Here is a 17404-nt window from a genome sequence, read left to right on the forward strand (position 1 = left end):
ATTGTAGTGTGCTAACCTGCCTCATTATCCTGAACATTGTAGTGTGCTAACCTGCCTCATTATCCTGAACATTGTAGTGTGCTAACCTGCCTCATTATCCTGGACATTGTAGTGTGCTAACCTGCCTCATTATCCTGGACATTGTAGTGTGCTAACCTGCCTCATTATCCTGAACATTGTAGTGTGCTAACCTGCCTCATTATCCCGAACATTGTAGTGTGCTAACCTGCCTCATTATCCTGAACATTGTAGTGTGCTAACCTGCCTCATTATCCCAAACATTGTAGTGTGCTAACCTGCCTCGTTATCCTGAACATTGTAGTGTGCTAACCTGCCTCATTATCCTGAACACTGTAGTGTGCTAACCTGCCTCATTATCCCGAACATTGTAGTGTGCTAACCTGCCTCATTATCCTGAACATTGTAGTGTGCTGACCTGCCTCATTATCCTGAACACTGTAGTGTGCTAACCTGCCTCATTATCCTGAACATTGTAGTGTGCTAACCTGCCTCATTATCCTGAACATTGTAGTGTGCTAACCTGCCTCATTATCCTGAACACTGTAGTGTGCTAACCTGCCTCATTATCCTGAACATTGTAGTGTGCTAACCTGCCTCATTATCCTGAACATTGTAGTGTGCTAACCTGCCTCATTATCCTGAACATTGTAGTGTGCTAACCTGCCTCATTATCCTGAACATTGTAGTGTGCTAACCTGCCTCATTATCCTGAACATTGTAGTGTGCTAACCTGCCTCATTATCCTGAACATTGTAGTGTGCTAATCTGCCTCCCCACACAACACACAGAGCAAAAGGGAGCTCTTGCTGATATTTTGTTAATTTTTTATCTTTTGGTTACATATTATCCTTTGCCTGCTGTTGCACTGATTGAAAAGACAGGAGGTAACAAAATGTCACATCTTCTCAGGTTGCAGCTTGCTAACCAGTATTTGCTGCTGAAAATCTGTGTGTGCCGGGCCCTAGGTCAGGATATGGACCAACCCTGACTACAATCTGGTACCACCTCCTCCAGACTGAAATGTCTATAATATATATTATATATAGATTTTTTTTTTGGTAGCGTGCAGTTGCATGACTGCTAGTGGCTCTCTGGTCTCTCATTCAATATAATGTAATGTGTAAGCCTGGACATTGTTGGTGGTCCACTATTTGACCAAGACAGACATTTGCACTCACATCTCTTACCAGGAGTGACACTCCCCAGCCCAGAGACATTGAAGCCAATTGAACATCTCATTTCCACATTGCTGTTCAGTGATGGAACCTGGGTCCATATTACAATATGTGGCACATTTACCCAGAGGGATCTCAAAGTATCTTTTTGTACTAAGCTTTTTTTTATTGTGAGCAAGTTTAAGCATTAATGTTGAAGCAAGTTCCAAACTACCCTTGATCACATGAAAGCCCCATAGATTTTCTTCAGAAGGTACAAAATGTTATCGATAAAAATTACATGTGCCGGCTAAATGTAATGATTCTCTGTTGAGTGATTTGAAAGGCAGTCTTTCATTGTATAGCCTTGTGTATTGTCTGGCATTGGGTTCATTGGACGTAACAATAAGCACAGATGCAAGTTTTGTACAATGTGTGCTTATCTGACATCATTCATCAGTGCTGGGAGAAATATGATGATCATCTGTGGCTTCAGTTCCTTGAAGTTTATAAGAATTCTAAAATGCCTGTTTTTTTCTGCTAAGTTTCCTTTGCTGATTTTCTCACTTTCCCCCTTAAAGCACAAAGAAAAGTATAGTTGAGGGGGGCCATTCAGCCCATCCTTCCATGGTAACACAATCTCTCAGCACAACATTTAACAGGCGGTTGAGTTTTTGTTATTCCACTCTCAAAACCATTCTAAGGATTGAAAATTATTGTTTTATGTGAAAGTGCTTTCTGACATCACTCTTTTACCGGTCTGTAACCATATCCTGTTGCCCTACGGTTCTCGTTTAACTTAAAATGATGCTTGGGATCTATCTTCTCGATTCTAAATATTTTATGATAGGGTATTATATTATATGATGTTTCTTTATCAACTCAAAAGAAAGCAACAACTCTTCTAACTATCTGTCAGTGTGAGGTTGTGAAAGGTGCCACATTAATGCAAGGTATTTTTTTTTATCATTTATAACTCAGTCCACTGGTGCTGGACACCAGTTTTGTGATCCTTCTCTGCATCTGCCTGGGAGTAGTTCCATGGACGAAATGGCCATTATTAATGTGAAAGGCAGCAGGCTATATGAAAGCGAGGGACACCAAAGTGAGGCCTGATTATCCTTTTGCCACAATGCGAACTTCCAGAAAAATTATCAGGAGGGGAACCACGCATCTCTTTTCTCATCACAAATCTGGGGGTGCTGTGGTCACACCCCCATTACTGCTGCAGTTGAGAACACCCCATTTGGCACACATTGGGGGATTGAATTTGGAATTTTCCTTTCTGTGGCTTGTAGTCATGGCCTTGGCAAGCTGAGCTGTCAAGAAGGGCATTAAAATGCAGTTTTAATAAGAAAGCTTCATTGACCTAGAGAACAGAAATCACTGTCTACTTAGGAACTATAAAGTTGAAATATTATGCGGGTGCATGCAATTGAGGTTCTAATTAAATGTCACAATCTGCAGCTTAAGATAATTTATGTCTGAACTTTGCCAATATTTCCTTAAACATATTGAAAGATTGCTTTTTTGACCTCGCTTAAAGAGTTGCCACCTCCTGTTGAAAAACAATAATTTCTGTAATTGGAGTGGGTGTGCTGAAACAGTCTATGATTCATCTTCATGTTTGCAATGCATACAAGGCAAGTAGCTGGCTACATTGGGACGAGAGGGATGTTTATTTCCTTGCTGGTGTTCTGCTTAAAGCCACCTGCAATCTTTGGAGTTGTTTATTTCACAAAGTAGTCTCACTGCGTTACTTCAGGTGAGAATAATAGATAGCCAAGAATGATGAGTGAATTCTTCCAGTCCTTCACACTTTTTAGCAGGAATCTGGGGATTGTGGTCAGAAGTATGGACCCTGTTGTTTTTTTAATTTCCTGCCTTCCGAGCTGAGCCTAGGACCACCAACCTCTGCCAGCCTCTGAATAAACTTAGTAAACTTGATATAAGAGTGATGGTAATTAGCCATAGTCCACACAGGACCATAGCTATCTCTCTCCATTGGAGAAAAACAATTGGTGATATATAGCTTGAGAGGCACCACTCCACAAGCAAGGGGCAAGGCGAGAAGTTAGGCCTCCATGAACTACCTCACCTTGTACATGGATTGAACCTGGGCCATTGGCATTAATCTGCATCACATTTTATACATCTACCCAACTTAGCTACCCTGACTCCAAGGACTCAGACATGGGACATCTTGTCCTGTATGGTTCAGTAAAGTTAAACTTTTGGGGCATCCTAAAGTAAACCCTTTGACTGACTCGCACTATGCAGTGTTCTTGCCGTTAACAGGACAACTGCATTATGTTTCTATGACGTGAGGCCTAATACATTGATGGTTTGGAAGTTACTGCAGAACTATTGTCCAATCTTATATAAAAGCAAAATACTGCAAATGTGTTGGAAATCTGAAACAAAAATAAAAATTGCTGGAAAAACTCAGCCAGTCTGACAGCATCTGTGGAGAGAAAGACAGAGTTAACGTTTCGAGTCCGTATGGCTCTTCTTCAGAACTAAAGAGAAGTAGAAATGTGGTGAAATATATACTGTTTAAGGGGGTGGGGCAGGTGAAGCTGGATAGAAGGCCAGCGATAGGAAGGTCTGGGTCATGCTTGCGGACAGACTGAAGGTGTTCTGCAAAGCGGTCACCCAGTCTGCGTTTGGCATAATGCTCATCCTGCTTTCTGCTCTTAATGTCACCATTAGCACCTCCTTTAGCCAGTATCACCATCATTAACACCCCTTCCACCTTCTGTTTGTGACATCTTTCACAATCTCTCCTTTGCCTCCACCTATTGCTGGCCTTCTATCCAGCTTCACCTGCCCCAAACCCCTTAAACAGTATATATTTCACCACATTTTTACTTCTGTTTAGTTCTGAAGAAGAGTCATACGGACTCGAAACATTAACTCTGTCTTTCTCCCAACAGATGCTGTCAGACCTGCTGAGTTTTTCCAGAAGTTTTTATTTTTGTTTTTAATGTCCAACCTTCCTGTGTGTAAACTCTGTATAACATGTATCTATTCCTATTCTGTCACATTACCCTTCCAAAAATAAGTATAGATTGCTTGGAGGTGGTTAGCAGTGTTTCACAAATCCATTTATTCATCTTTAGAGGAAGTTAATCCATATTTAATTGATTCACAAACAAAGCATGTTGGTGACCAGAAAGGTGAGGTGGGATCTAGCAACTGCCTTTTTCCTTGGTCTTCATTTTCCATGTTTCCAGTTTTTGTTCAGGTATTGAGTTCTTTTTGTGCTAAACCTGGGCTAGGATTGAATTGTGCCCAACTGTGACGGCCCATGCAGTCAAATAGACTCGCATGTGAAGAGTGACCATTGGGATAAGATACTGGAGGGTGACTGCTGCTACTGGAACAGTGCCTCAGTGAGGAGTCAATTACTTCCAGGGTGTTACAGTGAAAAAAAGTAGCAAAATAAGAAACGTTTGTGCTGTTTATCGTCGGTAGCATCCAGATATCCGGATATAAAGTAGCTTGTTATTTCAGAGCTTTGTGTAGATAGTAACAGTGAGGATCACCAATAACCATCTAACAATCTCTGGACATCAGACCAGAGCCAGTGTCTTTAATTCACACTATCATGGAACCAGGCTCTTTTGATTTTTAACTGTTGTAAGTTTGGGAGCGAAGTGATTTGAGTTCACAGCCGTAAGTGTATGAGGCTACTAAAATTGGCAAACTGTGAAGATCGAAGAAATAGAGGAAACAAAGAAAGGGATGGATTGAGACCCAGAATGGGGTCAAATGCGGGAGACAACAAAGCTGACAATATTTGTAAATAACAGAAGCGGAGATGTTAAAAGGCAGTCTAAATTCGTTTTGATTTAGCGTGGTTCCATTTTTTCCTTTTCTATTTTCTTGTTGTATGATTCCCTTTGCATTAGGTGCCCTATCGTATCTTGGCCATATGACTTGTTTTTAAGAAGTTATCCTGAAGGTGCCAGCAGGCGATTCAACTTTGGAAAGAGTCACAGCCTGATGGACTTTCTGCAGGGCTCACTGATGGTGATGAGCGGCTGCCAACCCCTTCTTGATGTGTTTTTCTCTCTCTCTTTACCCATGGATGTTTAGCTCAGTTGGGGCACCCTAACTCCTTTACAGCATATGATATTCAGCATAATATCTGTCCTCAATTCAGATACATCATGAATGTACAGACTACCTGTTGAGTGTGTTATTCTAGCTCTGTCAGTTGGTATCAGCTTCCAGTGATCATAGTTTCTTGTTCTACACTTGCATTTTCTTTTGAAGTTAGAATAATCTTTCAAAACCTTTTAAACAGACCTTGCCATATAGTTTAACGAGTAGATGCACATGTAATACTGTGAAGGATCATATATATGGCAAGAACAGGGAAGTGGGCTGGCAGAATTAGTTAATGATTCTATTTTAGCTTTAGCATTGTAATAGAATTAGCACTGTAATTGAATAAGGATGTCCTAGAGGTTTGTTGAAACAGGACGTACATAGGTTGACTTAAGACATAAAGGAAATTGGACAACATGTATGCATTACAAGTCACTAAACATTAAGGATAAGATGGAAGGTAGGTCTCGGGAAGTTCTGAGACATACAGGACCAAAAGTACAATAATATTGGGTAATTTTAACTATCCTGAGAAAGACCCATTCCTTTGTACAGAGATAAAAACAAAAAAACTGCGGATGCTGGAAATCCAAAACAAAAACAGAATTACCTGGAAAAACTCAGCAGGTCTGGCAGCATCGGCGGAGAAGAAAAGAGTTGACGTTTCGAGTCCTCATGACCCTTCGACAGAACTTGAGTTCGAGTCCAGGAAAGAGCTGAAATATAAGCTGGTTTAAGGTGTGTGTGTGGGGGGCGGAGAGATAGAGAGACAGAGAGGTGGAGGGGGTTGGTGTGGTTGTAGCGACAAACAAGCAGTGATAGAAGCAGATCATCAAAAGATGTCAACAACAATAGTACAATAGAACACATAGGTGTTAAAGTTAAAGTTGGTGATATTATCTAAACGAATGTGCTAATTAAGAATGGATGGTAGGGCACTCAAGGTATAGCTCTAGCTCTTCCCTGTCGCTTGCCATTTTAACACTCCACCCTGCTCTCTTGCCCACATGTCTGTCCTTGGCTTGCTGCATTGTTCCAGTGAAGCCCAACGCAAACTGGAGGAACAACACCTCATCTTCCGACTAGGGACTTTACAGCCTTCCGGACTGAATATTGAATTCAACAACTTTAGGTCGTGAGTCCCCTCCCCCATCCCCACCCCCTTTCTGTTTCCCCCTTCTTTTTTTTTCCCAATAAATTATAAAGATTTTCCTTTTCCCACCTATTTCCATTATATAAAATAAAAAAAAAACCCACTAGAGCTATACCTTGAGTGCCCTACCATCCATTCTTAATTAGCACATTCGTTTAGATAATATCACCAACTTTAACTTTAACACCTATGTGTTCTATTGTACTATTGTTGTTGACATCTTTTGATGATCTGCTTCTATCACTGCTTGTTTGTCGCTACAACCACACCAACCCCCTCCACCTCTCTGTCTCTCTATCTCTCCGCCCCCCACACACACACCTTAAACCAGCTTATATTTCAGCTCTTTCCTGGACTCGAACTCAAGTTCTGTCGAAGGGTCATGAGGACTCGAAACGTCAACTCTTTTCTTCTCCGCCGATGCTGCCAGACCTGCTGAGTTTTTCCAGGTAATTCTGTTTTTCCTTTGTACAGAGTTAGTTTAAAATTTGGCTGAATTAACATTTCTGTAATTGTGGGCATTGTTTGTAATTTGCTTATTGATGGTGTAGCTTTAATTACTTGACTGGGGCTAAGGTATTGCTGGCTCCAGTGGTTTCTATGAAAACCCATTGAGTATTGGAAACTGAAGTTGTGCAGGAAACTCTGAGAGACTTAAAAGAATCAATGACTTCCTGTAAACCTGCTGTGAAAATTAAATGTTATGACTAAAGCTGTGTCCAAAGAGTCAGAAACTCAGCTTGCTAATTTAAAAAGGACATTGAAGCATCAGGTTGAAAAGAACTAGTTAGTGGAAGTTGGAGAGGAGTTAATGCTGTTTGAATCAAAAATGAAGGAAAAACATAAGCAAGATGTGACAAAACAGATGGTAACAGTACTCAAATGATAAAATAAAGAAAAGTAATGCTTTGAAGGAGGGTGCAAAAGCTGAATCCAGTGCTGACATGATAGAGCTATAGGAAAGATACTTATTCTTGAATGTAAATTAAAACTTTAAGATGAAGAAGCAATCACTCTTTCTAGAAGAGAATTAGACAAAGCTCAAGTGCAATGGAAGGACGAAAAGCAAGAGGATTTTTTTTTAAATTATGAACTGACTAAAGAGGAGTATCAGACTTTCTGAGGTGAACATTGAAATAACCTTAAAACAACTAAAGAGGATTTTACTTGACAAAAAAAACTGCTTGTACAAAAGGAGGCAGTGGTAAACCTGCGTATCCAAAGAAAGAACATTGAAGGTTAAGTCATGGAAAAAAAATTAAAGTTAAAAATGATCCTGAATTTAAATAGGATGAGGTGAATTCAATTGCTGTGCAGGGCAATTCAGATGTTTGGTTGGGTGAAACTTTTCTCACAGACTTGGGCACTAAAAACATGCAGACATGAAACAAAATGGAGATCAGGAGTTCAAAACTGAACAGAATGGTTTGGAGTCTGTTTTAAAACAGGAGGGAGAGATGGTGGCATTCACAGCTACCAGTAACCAAAAGCCAGTAATCATCAGTAATGTTGTTCTTGGCAGGGTTAACCAGACCAAACACATTGTCCATTCTCTAGCTCATCAAAAGTACTATCGCAGGGTCCAGATTGTGCACAATCTGAACCAACATGATAGATGCAAAATCACAAAGCAGGGACATGGGAAGGCTGTTTGGACTAGGCAAAATGAGAAAGGCGATTTTTTGTGGAGATTGAATAAAAGTGAATCAGCCAGGAGTAAAATAAGCTCTCATTTGCAAAAGAGTTGGGAATCTAAGAACTTACTCAAGCTGGACTTTAAATCCTAATTGTCACATTTGGTTGATTGTTACAGATTAAGCCTTATAATGTTGCCAGGACAGAATGTTTAATGGTGAAATGTGACAAAAAAGGGAAAGAGTGTTACTTAGACTGTACGTAGTAAGTTAGATGTTAAAACATTTACAACTTTATATTTTGAAAGTACTACAGTAATGCTTTATTTTCCTTTTTTGGGAAGGTATTGCAAATGCTGGACTTACAAGACAGTTATGTCTTAAAATTTTTCCTTTTACTTAAGGTAAAACAGAGCTTTTTGGAAAGTTGATGGTGAAGTCATACTAAATGCCTGCACATGGAGACAGGCCCATGTGATCTGGTGGCCATGGGAGGGGAACTCAAATGGAAACCAAATTGAAATATCAAGTGACGGTTTCAACTCACTTCTACAGTGACTCACAGTGAAGGGACAGCTGTTTTTATGAGATACAGGGAGAGAGACAAAGTAACTACTGCTATGTGGAGAAGCATAGCCGCTACTGTGAGAAGAGCAGAGAAAGATTGTTTTGTGGTAACAACCGAGCAGGATGCTTCTGAGTTTTTGTTTTCTGTTCAGAAGGAAGGGGACAGAACAAGTAATGTTTGATCTATGTTGACTTTAGTTTGTTTGTTACTGTAAAAGTCTAAAAACTTGAAATTTTGTCCTTTGGTTATTTCCATTGGTCATTGGGAAATTAATTTATTTTTAAAAGTTATCAGTTTCTACAGGGATCATAACATAAGTCAAGTGGTCAGAGTGGGAACTACTTTCTAGGATATATTCTAAATTAAAATATTTCTTGCGCAACAAGGAAAGAAGCATGAAATGAGAACAGAAAATGCCAGAAATATTCAGCAGGTCAGGCAGTATCTGTAGAGAGATAAACATTCTCTCCACAGATGCTGCCTGACCTGCCAAGTATTTCCAACAGTTTCTGCTTTTATTTCAAATTTCCTGCATCTGCAGTATTTTGCTTTTGTATTAGTGTAAAGGAAAGAAGCTTTGCTTGATTTAGTTCTGTGAAGTGTGAGAGGTGATGTGCCAATGTAGTTAGGTTCAGTGTCAAATTGGAAAAGAATAATGGTTCGGAGATGAGAACATTGGACTGGAAAAAAAATCAACAAAAGTATGAGTTCAAGTCACATTCCCACAGAAACTAATGTGATGAAAACTGGTGTCTGCAGTGAGCATGGTTTGAAAGCTTGTGTTTTTTCGGACAGTCCCTAACTGAAACAGAAACCAAGTGCAGGTTTCTGGGAGGGGGTGGTTAATTGGATTTCCAGGCTATGACCCCAGACTTCTGAGAAATCAGCCTGTGGCCTGGGATGTTGATTGGGAGAAAAAAAAACAAAGAGCAGGCTGAGAGGTCAAATTTCAGCCAGTGGTCAAAACAGGCAAGGGCTTCTTGCAAAGTTCAGTTTTTCAGCAGAAGAGGAGAACAATGACTGTGAAGCTGTGAGTGTAAGGCAGCTAAGGTAGAAAGTCAGAGTACAGCCGGCGAAGGAGACCGAAAAGGCTAATTCCCGAAGCAGTGCTGTGAAGCGTCTGGTAAAGGGAGCCTCTTGGTGTGCATTGTACCAAGAAACTGGGGGGTGGTAATGTGACTTCAGGCCTAACTCCTGCGTGAATAGAGGAACTAAAGCTCCACCTGGAAAGAACCGAGTTTTGCAGGCTCTGTGGCTGAGATTAATGCCATTTGTGCTGAAGGGGCAACCTGAGAAGTCTGTGGGACATATTTTTGTTGTATTGGCTATTTGATGTGTAAATTATAGTTTCTACAAAATACAGATTTTCCGTTAATTCATGTTTACTTTATGTTCATTTTAGTTTGACTATAACAGTAAAAGTTTTAAGAAGTGAAATCTTTTGCAATAGTTTCTCCTTTTGGGGATTTTTTTACGTTTTTGGGGATCACAACACCAGGCAAAATGAACTGAGCAGGAATGTAATCAACAGTGGGAAATCTTCAAGTATGAGATGCATATGGATAGAATATAGATTCCGCTATAAGTCTATCTTTAATATATGAATAGGTAAGGAGTATAGTAGCACTGTGGTTACTGGACTAATAATCCAGAGGCCTGAACTAATGATTAATGATCAGTTAAATAAGTCCGGAATGAAAAGTTAGTGTCGGTAATGGTGACCATGAAACGCAGATTGATGTAAAAATCCATCTAGTTTACCAATGCCCTTTAGGGTTGGAAACCTGCTGTCCATATATTGACTGGTCTTCACATGACTCCAGACCGCAGTAAAGTGATTGACTCTTAGAAACAACTCATGGAAAAGGCACTTAGACATGTTTTCCATACTCCTTAAATATGCAAATTATGTGGTTGCGTTGAAGAGTTGCTCAAGAAGGGAAGAAGGATAAACTAGATAACTAAACTAGTTAGTTTATCATTAGCTATGAATAAACTTTTGGGGCCGAATTTTCGTCTGGGCTCGGGGAAAATCTGACGTGCACACTTTTGAAATATGCAAAATGTACACCCAACCCATGTGTGACTCTACGAGGGATTTTCATCTTTTCATGGGTGGGGATCACAGTGCATTTTATGAGCCGCGGTGGAGTGCATGAGAAGTGGGGGTGTGAAGATGGACCAGTTAGAAGACCTGCCTCAGTTCGCCAGTAAAACAGCCAAGTTCCCAACAATGTTTAAAGCCTCCCTAAACCACACCCCTCGTCCCTTCATATCCCAAGCTATCTCTCATTCCCCAGTGCCACACAATATCCCCTCACATTCTCCCAAGTCATCTGCATTCCCCATGCCATCCCATGCCCCCTCACATTACCATGTGCCGCTTAACATTTCCCCCATGCCCCCATGTGCCACCTATATACCCCCATGCCACCACATGCCACCTCTATACCCTGTGCCATCTCACATTCCCCATGCCAACCTATGTCACCTGTCTGCCACCCCCCCTCCCAATGTATGCACAATGTACAATTCTCAGGAGCAATGCAAGAGCAATGGGAATTATTTTAAAATTATCGCAAAACCATTAAACCTGTAACAATATAAGGAAACCTTGAAATCAAACTTACTATCATTGATACTGGATCAAAAAACCCAAAGAAAAAAGTTGTAATCCTTTAAGTGCTTATTAAGTTCACAAACAAATAAGAAACCACACCAAATGCATAAGCTTATTACAGGCTGAAGAAAGTTTCAATAGTTCTTGGATCTTGAATCAATAAGACCACCTGCTGAGTTGAAGCTTTTGAACCCCAGGCAAGCATTCATAATGGAATAGCTGTTATAGCAAAATCCTCCAGCTCCACTGACAGAATATACATCCATTTCCATTTCAAAGAAGAGTGCCTGTCAATCAGTGGAGGGGGAGCAGGCGCAGACCCATTTTTTTCTACATTCAGAAGCAGGTTTTTTTTGAAAGAACCAAATCCGCTACTTAAATTAAATCAGAGCATAGAAACATGACAGTAGAGGGCATTTTATTCCCACATTTTTTAATGCGTTGTGATTTCTTTTCCATTGCAAAAGCATCTTAATGCATGTGAACAATTACATGAAGCTAGTCAATCTAAGGGTCAACTTACCTTTGCAAGACAGATTCTATAATGAATCACCACATTAAAAACACACCTACATTACAATACAACACCTAATAGTGACACTTGTTATTTATTCATTTACAGGATGTGGATAGTGCTGGCTAGGTCAATATTTATTGCCCATCCCTAATAGCCCTTGAGAAGGTGGTGGTGAGCCACCACCTTGAACCATTGCAATCTATGCGGCGTAGCTACACCCACAGTGACATCAGACATTTAAAGGGGTCAAAACACTTTACATTTACTTTTCAGAATGTTCCCAACTCATCACCAGGCTTTTCATTTTCTTCAAGAATTCACAAACCTGGTATGCTTCCAAAACCCTGCATCACCAGATGAAAATTGTGTGCAGGAGGAAATCCAATTTTCACCCCCTCCCCCCCCCCCACCATTTAAATTAGGGAACCCAACCTCAGCAGGAGTATGTGTGTTTTGCAAACGAGGCATTCCTGACTTGCAAAAAGGCCAGAGGAAAATGGCACAGGCTCAGGAATGTTGAGGAAAATCAGGTTTCCTCCAGAAAAATCAAAGTGTGATCACTCACGCACCCAAAACCTGTCTCTGTCCTTGGATGAAAATTCGATCCTTAGAATCTATGATTAGAGTTAAAAATATGTAGCGTGGGTTAATGGCAGATGACCAGCCAGATTTGTTAAAGGGCTGTCGTGTTTGACAAATTTAATTGAATTTTTTTTCGAAGAAATGACTGACTTCTTCAGCAAGAGCTCCATAAAATGCCTCAAGATGCCTTTTTGAAAAATTCAGGCGTATTTAATAAGAGGAAATGTAGCACTTGAATAGAATGTTGGTTGGCGAGCAGGAAACAAGAGTTGAAGAAATGGATGTTGTTCAGTTTGAAAATACTTTACCCTGGGTTGAGTGATGATCCACTTTTGCTTTAATAGATATTGATATTTGTGCTTGGGTATAGGAAGACAATATTGAAACTGTCTGACAATACAAAAATAAGAGGTTTGGCAATCAGTAAAGGGGACTGTATAATACTTCAATAAAATACAAATAGGTTAGAGAATGGATAGGCAAATATGAGAAGTGACTTACTGTGAATGAGTGAGAGTTAACAGATTAAAGAATGCACATGTATACTCAGTGGGAAAACACTGAAGCATTTGGATGAGCAGATACTTGGAAATCAAATAAATAATTCTTTGAATGTGTGAATATAGGTTGAAAAAAATTGAAGAGAAACTTGGAGAAATAATTGAAGCAGAGGAAGATACAGACCCAAGGAGAGAGTGCAGGGCAATGCATTGCACAAGACTAGGGTTAGCATTGACAAGATGAACTGAATGGCCCACTTCTGTGCTGTAAATTCATGGTTCTAAATTTCTGTGACTCTTTATGGACCAGATCCCATGGTTTGATCCCAGCCTGTGTTCAGTTAGTTGATCTATAATTTCCAAGGTGCTACAATTTCACCGAATCACAGAATCTTTACAGTGCAGATGGAAGCCATTCGGCCTATCAAGTCTGCACTGGCTCTCTGAAAGAGCATTCTACCTAGTCTCACTCCTCTGCCTTGCCCCTGTAAGTATGCACATTCTCTCTTTTCAGGTAGCAATCCAATTCCCATTTGAATACCTCGATCAAACCTGCCTCCACCACTGTCAGGAAGTTCGCTCCAGACTCCAGCCACCCTCTGGATAAAAGATTTTTTCCCCACATCACTTTTACTCCAATTTGCCTCTGTTGGGTTTAAGTGAAGCAAGGTTCCTATTCCTGATTAGTGTCCAGTGACCACCCCACCCCCCAGCAGCCCCAAATTCACAACTATTATAGTGCAGAAGGAAGCCATTCGGCTCAACATGCCTGCAGTAGCTCTCCGAATGAGCAATTTACCTAGTGCTGATCCCCTGCCTTCTCCCCGTAACCCTGCGCATTTTTCCTTTTCAGATAGCAGTCTAATTCCCTTTTGAATCCTCGATAGAACCTACCTCCACCACAATTTCAGGCATTCCAGACTTTAATCTCTCACTTGGTAAAAAAAAAATTTTCTCATGTCGCTTTTGGTTCTTTTGCCCATCACTTTAAATCTGTGTTCTCTCGTTCTCGATCCTTTCATGAGTGGAAACAGTTTCTCTTCATCTACTCTGTCCAGACTCCTCATGATTTTGAATATCTCTATCAAACCTCCTCTCAGCCTTCTCTTTTCCACGGAAAACAGTCTAACCTCACCAATCTGCCTTCACAACCGACGTTTCTCATTCCAGAAACCATTCTCATGAATCTTTTCTGCAGTCTCTCCAATGCTTTCACATCTTTAATAAAGTGCGGCATCAAGAATTGGGCATAATACTCCAGCTGCACTATCCTCTTTGCTTTGAATATTCCTTTGTGGCCATCAGTTGTGGGCAAGATCTGCCTCAGTTACTCACCCTGTCCTCAGACTGCTAACACTCACTGACTAGGTTTCTGCAGAAGAAGAATTGTGCTTGAGGCAAGGCTCTGGAGGGCTGAAGACATTGGTGAACCATACCCCAGCAAGTGCTGGTGACAGTGGATAGTAGGGAGTGGTGCAGGGGGAAGGAATGGATCAAAAATAGTATTTAAATGATTAACTTGCTTGTGGGTGTTTATTTTTTAAAGCAGTCTGGAGTGCTTTCATCAAAAGTAGTGTCATTGTTTAAGAAAGATCAGTGCTGTATTTCTACAAAATTCTGTTGTTAATACATGAATTATAATGAATGGTTGGTGATTCTCTTTGTGTTTGTATTGATCCGATCTTAATAGCTCACTGCCAACTTTACACTTAATCCTTACTTAATATTGTATTTTGCCAGTTCAGTAGGAATACAGTGGGGATTTGCATAATTGCCTGGCAAGGCAAGTGTCAGCTTATCATATTCATTGTGACAATAAGTTTTGGTTGCTTTGGGCAAATGATTAAATGCAGGTATTCTGAGATGAATATTAAGTCTGCTGGTTTGCAATTCTGCTATTCTGGCGTAGGGCCAGTCGGCCACTGGCACTCTTAATCATTTTAAATACGTTTTACATTTTGTGTTTTCATTTAGCTTTTATAGAAAAAAGGGATTTTTTTTAATTTTTGAAGATGTGTAATTCTGGATCAGAATTCTGTAAAGTGGCTCAAGTACCTGAGATTTACTGACTCTATAGTTATGCTCTCTTCTACCTTTCCCATTCCCTCCCTCTTCCACCTTTGAATAATAAAGTATGGCAGATTTGCTGAGATGGTCTTGAATGAATAATCAAGATGCTGTCGATGTGAGTTGGGGAAACCCTCCCACCCCCCCCCCCCCCCATTCCCTGTTCAAATATGTCTTTGGAGTATCTGGCAGTTGATGCAGTTTGTGAATTTACCCTCCACTGTGTGACTGGCAGAAGGGAGAAGTGGTTAGGTGTTTAGCTGCAGAACTGCTAAAGAGATCCTGAATTCTGTACTAGAATGCCAAAAAATGCTGAAAACAACGGTTAATTTTTGGTACGAGTGGTGGAGGAGAACAGAAAGTGGCTAGATTGACCCATGGGGTTAAATTTCCCTATGCAATACCCATCTATTGGGAATTAATCTTACCATATGGTGAACAGGGACCGTGCACATGTTACAAGTTTGAAGTGCATCATCCAATGTATTGTCAAAAAGTTAGCGTATTTCTGTACCTATGCCCAGAAAAGGTCTTACGCTCTTTGCATGGGCAAATAAGGGGCGTGATACCAGTTTATGGCGCCACTGCACACCTGGTTTGCCCTGCAGGAGCCAACAGCAGCTGCACTCAGGAAACCAGGCCTTTGTGTGGCTTAACAGTTCTTAAAGGGACAGCTGCCGCCACAATCAACAAGGTCAGTATTTAAAATATACTTGCTTGATTAGTCAAGAGCCTCCCACCCCCTCCCGACCCTGCTCCCCGGGTCATTGTCAATACTTCCTTCCTAAGTTGCAATAGTTAAGAATGAAGTGAAAAGAGATCTTGGAGTCTTGTTAGGTTTGGTGTTCATTGCATCTATCATTGTGGAGCAGCAATCAACAAAGCAAGCAGGATGTTGGACTATATATGGCCAAAAATGTTGAGTACAAGTTAGAGGAAATCATGCTCAAACTGTGCAGTGCTATACTGGATCATACCTTGAGTACTATCTGCATTCTGGTCACCAAGGCAGAGAAATTCAAGCTCCAGAGGGAGTTCAGAGACAAACCCAGGCTGATTCCTAGAGTCACAGATCTGAGGTATGAGGGAAACCTGAAGAAACTTGGCTGACTGAGTGGTGATCTTGTAGTGGTGTATAAGATAATAAATGGTATGGAAAACAAGAATGCAAGAAATGACTTCCAATGAAATTCTGACAGTTGGACAAGGTGACACTGGTTCAAATTAGTAAAAGGTAGGCTTAAGACAAATTTTAAGAAGTTCTTCACACACTCAGATTAAAATACGGAAGAGCGACTTGAATTATGTGGAGAGATTGGACTGAGATTAGCCCCTGGGTTGAACAACTGTGGGGTTTAAATATTGAACAGAACAATGGGCCTGAAATTGCTGAAATGATTTTATTAATTTAGCTATTCAGGCATTGGAGAGGATACAGAAGAGATTTACTCGAATGGTATCAAGGGCAAGGGACTCGGTTATTTAGACAGACTGGCGAAGCTTGAGTCGTGGAAGGTTAAGAGAAGATTGAATGGAGATGTTTAAAACCATGGATGGTTTTGATAAGGGTAAATGAGGGGAACCTGTTTCTAGTGGTACAAATATTGATAACCAGAGAACACAAATTTAAGGGAATTGGCAATAGAACCAGAGGTGATATGAGTAGACATTGTTTTATGCAGTGAGTTGTTCTGCTCTGGAATGGACTGCCTGAAAGGGTGCTGGAAGCAGATTCAACAGTAACATTCAAAAGGAAATTGGATAAATATATTTGGGAGATCATTTACTGATGCTATTTGGAAAAAGCAAGGGAATAAGTTTAATTCATAGCTCTACCAAAGAACTGGCACAGGCATAAGAGACTGAATAGCTTCCTTTGGCACACTATAATTTTATGAGTTGCAGAGGCAAATTCTCTGGAGTTATTTAAGAAACAACAGGATATTGTATTAAGAGGGAATTGTGGGTTCTATTTAGCTAGATAAACTAAGATGGACTGAATGGCCTTCACCATCTGTATTTATCTAGTGTGAGTCACACAATTAGTGGACATAAATCTAAGATGTGTTAGCTTAGAAGTGTTGCTTGCCTCCTGGGTAGAGATCTCTTTTTCCCTCTGCACTATGTGGATTACTTTACTGAAACTGAATGTAAAAGGCACAGATGTATAGTTGTGCTATGTAGCAAACACTGTGGGAATTTTGTTTTCCAAACACACCTCTGTGAAGTAAGGAGCTTTCACTGTGTGAGAACTAGAAAGTTATCCTGGGGTTGGCTCAAGGCAGTAACTTTACCAGTTTTTTCTGTGGATCAGGAAGAGCTGAGGGAAGAATGGAGTGAGGGCAAGCTTAGATTAGAAATGATAGGGAAGCTGTGCAAATCCTAAACTGAGATGTTATAATACTTTCTGTAAGGTTTTCATTTAGCCTATGTTGAAAATTCACTTTACAGTCAGCAAATATAAAAATAGTT

This window comes from Carcharodon carcharias, chromosome 22, assembly GCF_017639515.1.
Source record: "Carcharodon carcharias isolate sCarCar2 chromosome 22, sCarCar2.pri, whole genome shotgun sequence".
Lineage (NCBI taxonomy): Eukaryota > Metazoa > Chordata > Chondrichthyes > Lamniformes > Lamnidae > Carcharodon > Carcharodon carcharias.